This window comes from Oratosquilla oratoria, chromosome 24 (assembly GCF_046742065.1).
Source record: "Oratosquilla oratoria isolate Oo_2021 chromosome 24, ASM4674206v1, whole genome shotgun sequence".
Classification (NCBI taxonomy): domain Eukaryota; kingdom Metazoa; phylum Arthropoda; class Malacostraca; order Stomatopoda; family Squillidae; genus Oratosquilla; species Oratosquilla oratoria.
In genome coordinates, this window is record NC_134800.1 from 46926845 (window position 1) to 46944416 (window position 17572).

General features: G+C 40.8%; 1 protein-coding gene across 2 annotated transcripts in view; it reads left to right on the plus strand.

Moving 5' to 3' along the window:
* LOC143038609 (facilitated trehalose transporter Tret1-2 homolog) overlaps positions 1-5726 on the plus strand; it is a 156135-nt gene extending 150409 nt beyond the window's left edge. For both annotated transcript variants that reach the window (XM_076208051.1, XM_076208050.1), the window contains one exon: positions 1-5726. This exon is cut by the window's left edge and continues 416 nt beyond it. The gene's annotated coding sequence lies outside the window, so the exon portion shown is untranslated.
* Positions 5727-17572: the final 11846 nt, after the last annotated feature.

Below are 17572 nucleotides of genomic sequence, written 5' to 3' on the forward strand. Positions count from 1 at the left end.
CATATATACATGCATACATACACATATATATATATATATATATATATATGTATATATATATATACATATATATATATATGACATGTATATGTAAAGGATATGTTCATTTATACATAAATCTAACTATATGTATATATCGATATATATACAGGTATATATGAACGTGACATGTACTCGTATATGCATACGTAAATATATGATCATTTATACATACTGTAGATATGCGTACGTGTATATATAAATATATGTTTGTGTATATGCATATGTTTATTCATATACATATACATGTATACATGTGTATGTCAACATGCGAATATATATATATATATATATATATATATATATATATATATATATATATATATATATTTCTACATATATACCGCACGTTGCATCACACATACACATACACTGTATATGGAAAGAATGCGTGAAGAAATATTAGCAAAAAGGAATGTGGAGACCAAAAGTGGATGGAGTGAACTTGAAGGGACGACCAAAAATGAGATGGAGGAATGGGGTTAGGAGAGGAATGCCCGTTGAGCATGGAAGGGAGAAGGTAAGGGATAAGTGTATGAGGAGAATGGCTGTGTATGGATGATGTTTTGTGGCAGCCCGAAGGGATTTCTCCCCATCTTCTCTATCTTCCGTATTAGGGGACGAAGAGGGAGGGACACCGTGTAAGAAAAACGGCCCTGATGGGTGATGTCTTGTGTCTTGCTGCATTGCTTCTGACCCGAGCAGTGGGCAGGAGACAGGGATGACCCTTCATCCACGAGGAGCTAAGATGAGAGGAAAAACAATGGATGATAGATGGGAGTGGAATGGGTGGGAATGGGTGTGTGCCTTGCCTGGATACTTCATTTATAAGAAGGAAGAGACCTTTGGTATATATGTAAATACACATTTGTACACACACACTCTCTCTCACACACACACACACACACACACACACACACACACACACACACACACACACACACACACACACACACACATATATATATATATATATATATATATATATATGCATATGTATGTAAACCCATGGGCTCCTTCAGTCTGAGTTTTGACATTCTTGGTCCAGGGGCTTCCCCCCAGTTGGCGAAAAGCGCCTGGGACCCAGCCCAGAAAATGATCTCACGTGCAGCCTGCCTCCTGCCGGAAGGAACTGGTGGTACTGAGGGCCAGAGAGAGAGAGAGAGAGAGAGAAAGAGAGGAAGAGAGCCTTGTGTGTCGCACCCTTGAACTAAGGGCGCTAGAATGGCCGCCCCTCGCCCGTGAGGTGGGTGTCGGGGCGGCGAGATAATCCTCGCATTATTTTTGTATTTTTTTTTCCCTATACCATGACACAAAAACCTCTCAGGTTCAAACAGACTAATGTAGCGTTGAGGTAAGGCATCTGAGAATGCAGTGCCAACCCTTGAACGCCCGAAGGTCACCTCTGAAGTCTTTTAATCACCTACAGGGCAACATTGGGTGTTCCTGTGTTAGACTTCATTCTTAGCCAAGCTTTCAGTGACTCAAAGGGTTCCTTACGGCTAAAATGGTTTATTTGTTCCCTACTGTATCCTAAGAAATCAGTTCATATAAATATATTTTGATAAGGTGGTTGTATAAATCCATGTCGTTGATTCAAAGGGTTACGTATGTCTAGAATTTGTTCACTACAGTATCCTAAGAAATCAGTTCATGTAAATATATTTTGATAAGATGGTTGTATAGGTACATGTCATTGTTTCATAGACACAAAGTAGTTACACATGAATGCATTTACATAATAGGTACACATGTTTATCTACATACAATGTACAGGTTTGCAGTTCGTAGAGGAAGTGGAGTTATGACAATGGTGATTCAAAAGAGATGTAAGGGGGAAGAGAGGAAGAGTAGAAGTTAAAAACGATCAGCATTTTCTTTTTTACTGGAAATTCAATCTCCAGTCATAAGAGAATGCTGCGGGACTCTGGTCCACAAAGGTATTACAAAAAGTTTCTGAAGTACTGACGTCATACAAGCTTTGTAATCAATACCCTATACAAAGTGTAATGTACAAATGTATATTCTACATATTCTGCACACACACATACATATATGTGTATTCGTATATATATATATATATGTATATATATATATATGTATATATATATATATATATATATATATATACATAATGTATATCTAACCTGCAAACACACACACGCACACACACACACACACACACACACACACACACACACACACACACACACACACACACACACAATGTACGTAACGTGCACATAAAATATACGTGCAACCAAAATTAATCATACATATCCAATCCTAAAATGTAAGATTTAGTGCCTTTATACGAATCCTGTCATATGCTGCGTCCAGTGTAAACGCAAACATACCCACAGAATAATATCTTATTTGTATCTGATTTGAAACATATGTGAATATGCCATATCAGTTGTTTATCGCATAATCGACGTATGTGTTCTTGTATGCACATAAACGCGTAATTCCTATATCATAATATGTAAGTTTACTTTGAAGAAAAAGAACATCGTCAAGAAGTGGCTGATTTACATTGTGCAGATTAACTTGGCAGATAGGCCCCTCCCCTTTTCCTGCACGTGATTGGGTAACAAGAAAGTGAGCGGAGCACGGAGGCGGGACTTATATGACAGGATAATCTGCACACTGTCTTTAAGGAGCAGCAGAAGATGTCTGCCCTCGCTAGAAAATGGGCAGGATGAAGCAGCAAACTGCGCAAGCTGTAAGGTGTACATGTGATCGTTTGAAGTGCTCAAACCTTCGTAGTTGGACTTAGCTTGAAATCGCTCAGGCTTGAAAATATGAAGATTTACAACTACAGACTTGAAATAATGCATTCTTTAGACTGCACAAATCTGAAGTAGTGTAGGCTTACTGTGCAGCTTTGGACTTGCACAGGCTGAAACTTGTGCAGAATTGAGGTCGCCCAAGCTTTGCACACACTTTGATTTTGTACACTTGATATTGTTCAGGGCCGCCACTGCGCTGGAACGAAATTGCGCGGTCGTAAAAAAAACTGTGCAGGCTTGAAATTGCGAGGCTTGAATTTGTACAGGATTGAAATGTGCTAACTGGGAACTGCGCAGACATCAAATCGCGCAGATTTTAAAACGTGCGACCTTTATACTGCGCGGGTTTACAAGCTCGATCCAGCTCTCTAGCAATGAGACTCGGATGTATAGTGCCTTCAGGCGCCCCCCCCCCCCCACCACCACCACACACAGGAGGAGGGAGAAGGTGGGGTGGGGTGGGGTGGAATGCCTTGCGAACGGCGTGGTACCCCCACGCTCTTCCTTCTCGCCTCGCAATTGGCTAAGTGATATAAACTGTACAAACAAAATATACAATCAGTTGCTGTTAGTCAACCGTCTGCGCTTACGTGATACAGGATACCTGTTCTCTTTTTTCTACGTCTGGAACAAGTGGAGCAATTGTTGCACCAAACCAGTGACATAAGATAAACGGTGCAGCTAATATTGCAGGCATCTTGCTTCCATGTTGCAAGCGACACGAGCCGAAGTTTCACCGAATATACTAATGTCCCATTCCATAACTTTTTAGACGGTTCTAAGGTCGAATCATGTAATACTTTTGCTCGTCCGAGTCGTCCTAAGGGCGGCACCTGGTCGTCCACGTCCTTAAGTAAACGTTGTCGTGATGTTGATCATTCTCATCATACATTTCTCCTTTCTCACCAGTGTAATAAAAACATATTTCGTTCATTTAGGAATAAGTCATTCATTATAGAAATTTCCATGTTCATTTACACGCATTTGTAAGTTGTGTGGTTGAGTATTTTGTAGCTAAGAGAAGGAAGAGAGCGAGAGACAATTGTGACCTGTTTTATTGAAGCGAGTGTATTTTTCATCAACATGAAACACAGTGAAGACACAGTCTACCCGCATGATTGATCCCGTTTGTTTTAATGTGAACCTCCCAACCAAACAAGGCCGCAAGTGATCCCACACCTGGCTACGAAAAGAATCTATGTTAGTCCTAGACATAACTCTGAAAGATGGCTTGACGTCATAAGACGGAGGAGATTGAGGAAAAGTTTAGGTGGGAATCACAGTAACATATGGATGTTGGATGAGTGAAGGATTGGTGTACGCCTTGATATGGCCACCCCGACATAAGGGGAAAGGGCCTTTTGGTATATGTATATATGTCTTAAGATGTAGCAACAATAATAGCCGTTTATTTTGTATTTACTATGCTTACTTTTAAAAGAAAACTAACTTACAGAAAAACACGAAACGCCCCATAAACTCTGTTGAAGTGGGGACCTATAAACCTTACCTATTTATATTGTCGGAAATTCCTATTCGAAATACAGTATTATCTAATGTTCCCGTCACGCGTTAAAAGAGATATTCATAAATACTTTATTTAGGAGAAAGGTTGGGCGTGGAGGCCCTCTTGAGGTGGCGACAGGCACAATGCACTTGAAGAAAACCAGACACTACACACGGCCCCTGGGGGAGATTCTGGGGGGGGTTGTGGGAGTTGGGGGGCTACTCCTCTGAGATGGAGAGTTAACCGGTAGCCAACAGGTTCGAAGAAAACGGGGACATGTTAGACTTCATCAAAGCTAAGTGTTGACTGTACATAGTGTATATATATATATATATATATATATATATATATATATATATATATATATATATATATATATATATATATATATATATATATATATATATATATATATATATATATATATATATATATATATATATATATATATATATATATATATACACATCAATGCAGTCGTCCTATCTGTAGATAGAGCTTAGGGCAGTAATCCGTCTCGCCAATTCCCCATTTTGTTCTCAATATTTTTTCATCATTTTTTTCAACATGTTCGGAAATAAGTATTAATAGTGGCATTACCTTTTTTAGATCAATATAATACATATGTCATGGCATGTGTTATTCATTTCATACTTTTTATTATTGAATATTATTTCTATAGTGAAAAAAAATATCTCTTGAAAGCAATGAATAGATGAAAATCGAAAATGTGGAAGTAGCTGCCGTTTTTAACCTTAAGAATACTATAATGTCAGTGTTGTATACTATCTAGGTTCAATTCTTTGCAACACAGGTACTTTATACTTATTAACTGCTCCACCGTGTCTTGGAACTTCAGTCGCGTAGGGCCTTTGCTATTGCGGAAGGTCTATAGATTTCGAAACATCTTGTTAATCCCCCTCACCCTCCATCCCCCCGCACTCTAACGGGAAGTAATGACCATCGTAGAAGTTTGTTCAATCCGATTTCCCGGACTTGTCCGGAAGTCTACGATTTTACTTCATCACAGTTATTATCATTATTCTACTATCATTATAATCATTAATGATGTTATCATTATCATTATTATTATGATTATCATTATTGTTATTATTATTATTATTATTATTATTATTATCATTATTATTATTATTATTATTATTATTATTATTATTATTATTATTATTATTATTATTATTATTATTATTATTATTATTATTATTATCACTATCATTATTATCTTTACTATTATCATCACCATTATTCACGTTTTGTAAATCATTACTCAAGCCTGTTTGGTGTCACTTAACCTGTGCGTGTGGCGCCAGTGATACTTTGTTTTATATAAATATATATATATATGAGATTAATAAAGATGATTTTCTGTACACTTGCGCTTTATTTTCCTTTTCGTAAGCCGATGCCATGGGTCAGGCGCCCCGCAACGTGGACGCCATGACAGTCTGTCCTTTGAGACGCTACAACGCCATTCACTGTATACCCAGAGGACATCAGGACCATCAGTAAAGGCTTTAGATTAGTGATTCTCATCCAGGGGTAAATTTACCACCTTGGAGGTAAGAAATGAGATGGAAAGGGTGTAGTTGATAGACCTGACAGTTGAGTAATAATTAAATTATTTTCTGTTTTGTAAATTGTGTGTGTATGAGAGAGAATGCTATGTGTGTGCCAATATGTGTGTGTGTGTGCGTGTGTGTGTGTGTGTGTGTGTGTGTGTGTGTGTGTGTGTGTGTGTGTGTGTGTGTGTGTGTGTGTGTGTGTGTGTGTGTGTGTGTGTGTGTGTGTGTGTGTGTGTGTGTGTGTGTGTGTGTGTGTGTGTGTGTATGTGTGCGTGTGTGTGTGTGTGTGTGTGTGTGTGTGTGTGTGTGTGTGTGTGTGTGTGTGTGTGTGTGATTCACCATCACCATGGTCTTTGGATCACGTGTTGGACTCGTGGTCGACAGCTATTTCCCTCCCGGAAGAAGGCTCAGAGCTCGTATGACCGATCTATGGGTAATGTTGTGACCTTCCACGCACACACACACCCAACTCCCCGCCCACAAGAGTTGGAGTAACGACTCGAAGCGCAGCGATACTGAAATTATTTCAGTCCTGGGCAGGATTCGAACCCGGACCGCCGTAATGACAGTCGGGGACTCTACCAACCGCGCGCGTGCGCCCGTGAGTGTGTGTGTGTGTGTGTGTGTGTGTGTGTGTGTGTGTGTGTGTGTGTGTGTGTGTGTGTGTGTGTGTGTGTGTGTGTGATTCACCATCACCATGGTCTTTGGATCACGTGTTGGACTCGTGATCGACAGCTATTTCCCTCCCGGAAGAAAGCTCAGAGCTCGTATGACCGATCTATGGGTAATGTTGTGACCTTACACGCACACACACACCTAACTTCCCGCGCAGAAGAGTTGGAGTAACGACTCGAAGCGCAGCGATACTGAAATTATTTTAGCCCTGGGCAGGATTCGAACTCGGACCGCCGCGCCGTAGTGACAGTCGGGGACTCTATAAACCGCGCGCGCGCTCGCGTGTGTGTGTGTGTGTGTGTGTGTGTGTGTGTGTGTGTGTGTGTGTGTGTGTGTGTGTGTGTGTGTGTGTGTGTGTGTGTGTGAGTGTGTGTGTGTGTGATTCACCATCACCATGGTCTTTGGATCACGTGTTGGACTCGTGATTGACAGCTATCTCCCTCCCGTAAGAGAACTCAGAGCTCGTATGACCGATCTATGGGTGATGTTGTGACCTTACACGCACACACACACCCAACTCCCAGCCCACAAGAGTTGGAGTAACGACTCGAAGCGCAGCGATACTGAAATTATTTCAGCCCTGGGCAGGATTCGAACCCGGACAGCCGTAGTGACAGTCGGGGACTCTACCAACCGCGTGCGTGCGTGCGTGTGTGTGTGTGTGGGGGGGGGGTAGGCCGAGGGAGAGAGGGGGAGGGAAGGAAGGGAGAGTGTCAATCCTGTTCAATCCTGTTCAATCCTATTGCACACTCTCAGGGGTTAAATGGACAAACATATCAAGCCGAAGAGGATGATGGAGGAAAAATTGAGAATCCCTTCTTTAGATTAAAACAATACTACAACTACTACTACTACTACTACTACTACTACTACTACTACTACTACTACTACTACTTCTACTACTACTACTACTACTACTACTAATAATAATAATAATAATAATAATAATAATAATAATAATAATAATAATAATAATAATAACAATAATAATAATAACAATAATAATAACAGTAACAATAATAATAATAATAATAATAATAATGATAATAACAATAACAATAATAATAATAACAATAACAATAATAATAATAACAATAATAATAATAATAATAATAATAATAATAATAATAATAATAATAATAATTATAATAATAATGATAATAATAATAATTGGAAAAATGACGGCATCAATTCAGATAGGCCCCATCATAGAACACTTCTCATAACATTAGACATTAGTAAAGCTTTTGATGCTATCTCCTGCCATGATCTAACAAACAAAATATATAAGACATGCACAATAACACCTAAAGATGGCTGGCCAATTGTCTGGCAGGCAGGAATGCTTATGTGTCATATAATGGCCAATCATCGCACACCAGAAACATTAAAAGTGGAGTACCACAGGGCTCAGCTCTATCCCCTACACTCTTTGAATTATACATGCATGATACACCCACGCCAGACACCTCAGAAATACAAATCTCTTCCTATGCAAACGACATCATAATCACATGTACACATTGTAACACAAAACTGCAGAAATAATACAGACCTTGATACTCTCAATACATGGTTCACTACAGACAGACTCAAAATAGCCCCAGCCAAATCTACAGCAACACTTCTCACTAATTGGACAAAAGAACACAAATATATACCTCTTCTCTATATCAACAACACTCTAATACCCCCCCCCCACACACACACCGAAAATTCTTGGTGTAACATATGATACATCCATGTCATTCAAACATCACATCACAAACATAAAAAACAAATGCACACCTAGACTTAACGCACTTAAATCAATCACTGGAACAACATTTGGACAAAACAAAGAAACTAATACTACAATATACAAACAATGCATACGCTCAAGGATGAATTATGCGAGTCCTGCATGGGCACCTAATATCAGTGAGACACACCTCATCACCCTTCAGACCATACAAAACAAAGCCCTAAAAACAATTACAGGCTGCAGAAATACAACGCTTACAGATCATGTACACTATGAAACAAAAGTCCTCAAAGTCAAAGATCACCTTAACACGAGAGGCACACAAACTCTTGCTGCAGCCTCCACAAACACAGCACACCCGCTACACTACATAGAAGAACACACACACACCAAGAAACATAAAAAAACACACCCAAATACCTATATCACACACAAATACTCTCTTCTCTTCCTCCACAACCACCAAATACCAGCCTCCGGAAACATACGCATAATCATATCACTCACTGCTCCATTAACACATTAAAAGACAACACATTGCTGCATGCCAGACCCCTCGATATCCATCCCTCTGATTTCTCTCTCCCACGAAAGGACAGAGTCCATCTGGCCAGACTGCGGTGCGCCCACCACCCAGCCCTTCTAAGCTACCAGAAAAGACTGGATGACCGCATTGTGGACAACTGCCCATGTTGTAACACTTCACCCCATACTATTCAACACATAATGGAAGACTACATTACACACAATCACGCACGAAACAACACAGTATACACTCCATAAAGGATTTGTGGGAAAATCCCGTTCCGGCTATGGCATTCCTTGGGGAGACGGGACTGCTCGGACAACAACAACAACAACAACAATGACGGCAACAGCTTGAGATTGGTTAGGTAACGTTAGGTTACGTTAGCTTAGGTGAGATGATGTTACGTTAGATTAAGTTACGTTAGGTTACGTTAAGTTAGGTTAGATTGGGTTACATGATACCAAAGGAAGGACAAGTGTACCTCGTTTCACCTCACCAGCCCCCATCCGTAGTGGAAAAAATGTAAATAAAAAGAAAAAAGAGACTTAGCAATGACTCTTCAACAAAGAGGCGGAAAGCAAGGTGAGAGTAAGAATTAAATTCTTCCTTTATGGGTCCTTTCCACAACTTCAGAACCCTGAATTTTTTCAACGGGCTTTAACACCAGATCCGACAAATTAGAGTTTGTTTGAGTAAAATTGACTTCGGTTACAATATTCAGTTTTTTCATATCTTTCCGACATATTTAGCAAAGCTGAATGATGAACTAGATATTGTAAACCCATACGAACCTTAGACATACTATTGAAATCTTCTTAGAGAAGTCTAGATTTCTGTAAGCGAAGTCATATTCTAGTTATTCAAATGGAGCTTAGAAGTAGGATGTCGGAGGAATAGCAGCCTAGAGTGATACCCTTTGAGCTCTCCTCTCCTAACCTAACCTCACTGTTGACATTCTGTCAAAGGTGGACGGCCGCAAGGTCAAACGGTCACTGGTAGAAAACATGGCGTCATCCTAAAGGTGTGTGTACACTGTAAGATTAAAAATATAGCTAGACCTGGCCTTTTTTAGCAAGACTAATCTAAATTGTATGTACATTACACTAAAATTTACTCTCCATGGAGCTTTGATAGAGCAGTGGTAGATTAAATGTAGCGAGATTGTTCTAGCGATAGTGTACACTGGAGTTCGTTTGACAAAGTTCCGACACTTGAAACTTGTGTGTGGTAAGATGTCACGGTCCAGGCACCAGGTAGCTGCTGCAGCAACATTAGTCATAACGAAGGATTTGAAGAAAAAAGGAAAGAAAAATATGTGGGTCAGAAAATGGATAACCAGATGAGATAAAGAGAGAGCATATGCAAAAGTGTTGAAAGAAATGGTTGATGACGACGCAATATCCTATAATAGCTTTCTACGTATGTGTAGAAGATTTTTAATATTTGCTGGAAAAAGTGACACCCTAAAATTAAAAGACAAGATATACATGCCACTTTTCCTCCTTTTTTATTTTCTTCTTACATTGTTCATCCGGCATCGCAGATTGTGCCACTTTCGTGTGATTTCTGAGTCAGGAGTATTTAATATTTTTACTGTTTATTTTAAAGCGCTTGCCTTCTCTTTATTGCGGTACTCCATCAGCGACACATTCCACAATTGTGGGAACCTTTCATATTGCTGATCACTATCCCATTTCAATTTTTCCTTGAACATCATTTTACTCTCGTGGTACAGTTCTCGACCTAGAGCGACAAAATCTACTCAAGTCGACAGATAAATCTAGAACAGTCTCGGTTACGTGCTCTCCACTTCGAGTCCACTGCAACACTAACTAGACTACAGCAATTCTACCGAGACCAGAGTCTAGCTATAACGCTCTGATGTTTACATTGTTTAGAGCAGGGGTTCCCAAACTGTGGGTCGCGACCCCCAAAAGGGTTGTGAGCCTTTTTCTGGATGTCATGAAGGGTCCAAATGTACGTACATTCAGCCACACAGGCCCGCGTATTGATTTGCTTGTATCAAAAAAGCAAATACATCATTCTCATTAAGATACAGTATATTATCAGATCAATCCTTGTTAATAAACATTGATAAACAATAATATATATTTTTGTTATTTCTCTCTCTGCTGTGATTAATAAAGTTTAAACTAATGTATCTGCGATTCTAAAAATTAGTACGTTTTCAGAAGGTTTATAAAGTTGGGGTCATGGTAGGCTTGGTAATACTGAAAGGGGTTACGTATTGGTAAAGTCTGGGAAACACTCATTTAGAAAGATCTAGCTAGATTAAATCGAGCTAAAATGTCTACATGTACACCTACCTTAAGGAATGCAATATCAAAGTAGGAGAAAGGACCCAGTACTCTCTGTGAATGTATTAGCGATCTATATTATGAAACAAATGTTCTAGATGTTTTACTAGGTTTAAATATATCTGTATGGTGGAATTCTTTTACTGTAGTCGCGTAACAGTATCCGTGAGGAAGGTGCAAATACATTATACGTGTACTGTAACTTAAAGCTGGTTTCTGTCTTCAAGAAGCAATGTACTGTACAGTGTATTGTGCAGATTGACTTGTATACTGAACCACATTAACTGTATGAAAGTTGTATAATGTATTATGATGTAGACTATAATTTTGTCAATAAACTAAACTAAAACTGCTATGGACGCTCCAGGGAAGTCGTCACTCAAATTATTAATCTATGTATCAATCTATTCTATCCATGTGTGACGTAATCGGGAGCGTTGTGGCGCAATTATGTAAACACATATGCACACATAAACGCACAAACACACACGTGTATGCACGCATATACTGTGCACACACACGTGCACACATGTATGTACACATTGGCATACTTCATTAATTCCCGAGCCGAATAAGGCCCCAGCAATCGGTCAAAACCGGTTTTACTGATGGCACCCCTCCCCTTTTCTACTTCCAACTCCTCCTCCTCCTCTTCTTTCTCCTTCTCCTCTTCTGCCATCTCTTCCTTCTTCTTGTTTTCCTTATTCTTTTTTCTCCATCTCCTTCCTTTTCTTCTTCGTCTCCTTAGTCTCCTTTCTCTTCGTAATCTTCGTTTTCGCCTTTTTTTTTTTCTTCGTTACCTTGGCTTTCTCCGCCGTGTCTTCATCGTCTTCATATTTTTCCACTTCTTTGTTGCATTTTAATTTCCTTTTTCTTTGTCATCGTTGTTTTTATTTTCCTTTCTTGTCGGCATTTCATTCATTGTTTTGACGTTTTCATTCTTTTCCATTTTTTCTTACTTATTTTATCATTTTTTCGCCTTTCGTTTTCTTATTTTTTTTTCTTTTTCGTCTTTTTCCTTATAATTTTATTATGTTTTTCTCTCTATTTTTTAGTAGATATATCAATTTTACTATTTTTGTTTTCTCTCTAGTAATGTCTTTTTATTCTTTATTCTTATATTGTACCAGTTTCTTTCCCTTTTACTTTGTTTTCCTTATTTTTCTATATTTTCCTCTTACTTTTCCCTTTCTTCTTGACTTCCTTTTTCTCGTTCTTGTTCTTTTCTTTCCTTTTCTTTTTCTCCTTGTTTTTTCTTTATTCTGTTTTTCTGTTTCCCTCCCATTCCCGTCTTTGAGTGGAGGAGGTGCAGGGTGGACGGGTGGCGAGCCATGTCAACCGCCATTGTGCACACCTCTTTGCCCCCACACCTTAATCGCATTTATGTAATGCAACGAGTTATGGTGATGGCTTCTGGTGGTGGTGGTGGTGAAGGTAGCGGTGGTGGTGGAGGTAGCGGTGGTGGTGAAGGTAGCGGTGGTGGTAATAACAGTAGCAGCATAGTAGTAGTAGTAGTAGTAGTAGTAGTAGTAGAAGTAGTAGTAGTAGTAGTAGTAGTAGTAGTAGTGTGACCATCGAACCAACACTACTCCCCCTAGGAGGAGAGAACTTCAGGCACCTCACTTCCAACATATTAAAGGAAGCACGAGTGGACGTCAGCGCAAGAGGTATCTGGAGACGGGGACAACTTGCCTTCTTTGATATACGAATATTTGATCCAATGGCTCCTATTACAATAACATAACTGTAGAGGCGTCCCACTCCCGAAATGAGAATGAGAAAATCAGGATGTACGAGGAGCGTATACAGAATGTGGACCAAGTCTAATTAATTTAGATAACCTTCACGACTTTAAGTAGGATGGGTCCAAGGGCAAAGAGGCATTCTACGCTCGTCTAGCAAAGATGATGGCAGAAAAGAAACAACCAAAGAACAGTATTGTATCGTAGATGAGATGTAGACAATCATTTTCATTCTTAAGATCAGCTCTCCTATACCTAAAGCCACGTCCACACGGTCGAGCACTGCCCGCCGGGCACGAGGGCTTTGCTCGACAACGGGCAATTTCATCGGGCAAACCATCAAACTGTCCGTTCCCGGCACCATTTGCGGGCAGTGGATGGATGGAGGGCTGACATTGCTGCCAAATGCACGAGGTGAGGTGCGAGCAAAGTTAGCAAACCAGCTCAGTATAGACCGCCAATTAATCGCCCAATGGCAAAAGCCCTCTTTTATACACTACTATCTTTATTTCCTTAAGCCACGTCCACACGGTCGAGCAGTGTCCGTCGGGCACGAAGGCTTTGCCCTTGTACGAGAAGTTTCAGCGGGCAAACCATCAAACTGTCCGCTCCCGGCGCCAATAGAGGGCAGTGGATGGAGGTCTTCCGTCACTGCCAAACGCACGAGGTAAGGTGTAGGCAGATCCACTGACTACCACGTTATTAGTACACCATGTCCACACCAAGTGCTAGTGCATATTGGTCACGACAAGACACTATAACTTCGATTGATATATATAAATCACATGAATGTCTGTGGAATGTAAGGTGTTTTGATTACAGAAATAGAGACAAACGTGCTGCTGGTGTAATGCTTTGCCTCATATTTGTCTCTTGCCTCTGAATATAGCTCTCCACTTTCGATACAAGAATATAAAAACTGTTTATGTCCATCCGCACGTAATTGCGGAACAAAGTTTCATTTTCCTCATGCAATTCACGTAGGATTGTCACAGAGCTACCCATTCTTTCACGTCTCTGCAACCACTCCCGGCACCAGACACGTCTCTGTGGTCTCTTGTTTTTCTTTTTAATGCAGGCACAAATTATGATAGAATATAGTGCTATCTTCTTTCGAAGTATGGAGCGCACCATGGTGATCTTACCGTAATGAACCACTCGCTCACAACAACTGCTGGCGTCCGACTGCCCTCCAACCACCACAGACAGCTGTGTGGACATCTTACGCGGGCATAGACTGCAGACTTTGCCCTGCCAGGCACAGCTCGACCGTGTGGACGTGGCTTAAGAGGTACCAGATCCCCACCCCCTAAATCAGCACACATACAAAACCTCGATTTTGAGCAGACTGTAGTAGAGAGTGGGATGAATGAACTTTTGTATTAGGCTTCATTAAATTTAAATAATATGAAATACAAAAGGGTAATCGACCAGTCACTTGCGAAAGAGGGGCCAATGGACTGTGTCATGGGAGACATGTCCTGACTGCTTTTACCACACAGTTCCACGAGGATAGAGGTCGTTTAAAAAGTAGTAGTAGTAGCAGTAGTAGAAGAAGTAGTAATAGTAGTAGTAGCAGTAGAAGAACAGTAACAGTAGCAGCAGAAGTGGTAGCAGTAGTAGAGACAAAGTAGAAGAATGGTCTGCAGATTCTATCGGAAAAACTCCTGGGTGATGAGAAGAAAAATGGTCCAGGAAGTGAAAGATACAGACTTGTGTGTGTGTGTGTGTGTGTGTGTGTGTGTGTGTCTGTGCGTGTCTGTGTGTGTGTGTGCGCGCGCGCGTGTGTGTGTGTGTGCAAGATGAGACCAAGCAAAGTTGCAGCAACCACCACGAGGTCACTTGCAGGAGAAAAAATCTTTCATCCTGAAACTCCGAAACTGAAACATCCCGGTACAAAGTCTTCCACTTCCGGAAACAAAGTCCAATGGAGACGTCACTCTCCTCGTAAAGCTACGGTTCCTCTAGTCATTAGAATGGTTGGATTCCAACATTTCAGTTGGATTTCACCCAATTTTGGAGGATTTGGTTAGTGTAGCCAAATTCACCAACCTTGGACGAAATCCATCTGAATAGTTGGAATCCAACCATTTCGTTGATTAGTGTAATCTTAGCTTAACATGATATTCGTTTTGAACGCATAACTGGAGAGAAAACATGAAGCCATGCTCCCCCACACCTAAGACGGGAGCAGAGCCATCAGGCTTGAACACTTCCTATTGGAAGTACCTACTCAGCAGCAGAGGACCTTACAGGAGGCCACAGCCCATTTAGAGAGGAAAATAGCAACAAAGGACTTTCAACACCTTGAAACGTAGATTCAGTCCATTGAATAAGAATCCTTAATGCCGTACCATTGGGATAAACGAAGCACTGAGGAGGACAATAGGGAAAGATATAATGGAAGTGAGGCTGGGGATAATATATATATATATATATATATATATATATATACATATATATATATATATATATATGTATATATATATATATGTATACATATATATATATATGTATATATATATCTGTATGTAATATATATATATATATATATATATATATATATATATATATGTGTGTGTGTGTGTGTGTATAAAAGAGAGCGTGGGGCCAGCAAGCGGAGTGTGAGGAGGCGATCCAATCCACAAGTAACATTTTTGAAGATCCACACTGCAATGAAGTTTTATTGGTTGATGCATCCAATGCTTTTAGTATTAAGAGAGAAACTACTTTATGCAACATCAAAACCAAGAGCCCAACTTTAGTCAAGCGCGTGGAAAATGTGCACAAAGAACCAGCTCAACTCGTCATGACAAACAGCTTTTGAAAGAATAGGACGGAGGTAGAGACCATTCAGTCATCGGAAGGTAATCCACGAGGAGACCCGGTGGTCATGGAGATATCTACCCGAGACTTGGGCAGCTGCCCCCTCCCCCACCACAAAAAAAAAAAAAAAAAAAATCAGTGTGAGAACACTAATGCCAAAAAGATCGCCTATGCAGATGACAGTGAGATAGGAAAACTACCAGAAACAAGGAAATTACAGGATATAGTAGTGGACCATTGTCTGCAATTGGGGTACTTCCCAAGCGCAAAGATAGTCTTCATAATGAAGCCAGAATACTACGAGCAGGCGATATAAGTGAGAGTAAAATAAAGATGACCAAAAGATATGAGGTCTGTAGGTATAAGTGATCGAATCTGCCGTGCAGTATGCGTGCAGTCAATGACTTCGTGCATGTAAAGGACTTATCACACTGGGCAAATTTTCCTCCGACTGTTGGAGCAAATTTGCATCCCGCAGCTTTCGGTTAGAAATCTGATATGCTGAGGTTGGAGGAAAAATAGCTCAGTGTGATACACCTCAAGGCATGAGACCGCCACCCTGAGAACATGGACCTTTCAGTCAGAGGGCAGAGCATTATCGTTTGTCGGGAGGTCTTTTGCATGATCGCGATGTGCACCTCATGTGAGCGCATAAAGTGTCTGGGTCGTACGTGTTTGGTTCCGATGCTGTCAGTGTTTATTTGTCATGTCCAACTCATGTATGCTGCCTGACCGTGCATCTAATAACATCAGAGGCTGCGTTTGAGTGTTTGTCGCGTTGGGTTTGTGGCTGGAAACTGTAGGATGATGTGCTTGTGTTACTGTCGTTGTGTTAAGAGGAAGATATAGGAGTGACTGTGTGTATCTGTATGGTTGTGTTGTTTGTGGTTTGTACAGCTAGGGAACATGTGTTCGTTGTGGTGGTGGTGATGGTACAAGTAGGAGGGGCTGTGTCAGAGTAGATATGGATAACGGCGGCGTCCAATTGGACGGTGTGTGATTCACCATGGTCTTGGATCACGTGTTGGACTCGTGATCGACAGCTATTACCCTCCCGGATGAGAGTTCAAAGCTCATATATGACCGATCTATGGGTAATGCTGTGACCTCACACGCACACCCAACTCCCGGCCCACGAGTTGGAGTAACGACTCGCAGCGCAGCGATACTGAAATTATTTCAACCCTGGGCGGGATTCCAACTCGGACCGCGGTAGTAGCGGTTGCGAACGCTACCGCTCCGCCGTTGAGTCGTGTGGAATGGATATTGTTGTGTATGGCGTGCTTTTGGTTTGGGAAGTATTGGCATGTACATGAAAATGCGTAGATGTGTCTGGTGTGGTCTTCGCACCTCCGATGGAACCAGTATCCACATCAGGTACAGAGAACAGTCTCTTGAAGCACGTTCATGTGTCATGTGATGTTAGCACGAGGTACAACCGTGCGGGGTCAAACTCTCCCGGGTTTCGCTCCATGACACCGGTAAGCATCAGGAGAGAGAGAGAGAGAGAGAGAGAGAGAGAGAGAGAGAGAGAGAGGAGGGGGGGGGGCGAGAGAGAACCGGAATATTATCCGCCACCACAAAATAAATAAATAAGTAAATAAATATAAATAAATGAATGTGTGCAAACGGATGACTCGGAATAGGGATCTGTTTGAGGTAGAGGGAAGGGAAAATCTGCATCCTGGTCTTCGGGTGGAGTGCCCCATAATAACAGACCGATAGCACTACAACGGTCAGCTTACGTTGTTACACTGTAGCTCTTGCAGATTATAGTAGCAGTAGTGGTGTAGGCAGCGTTTGTGGTAATCGCAATAGAA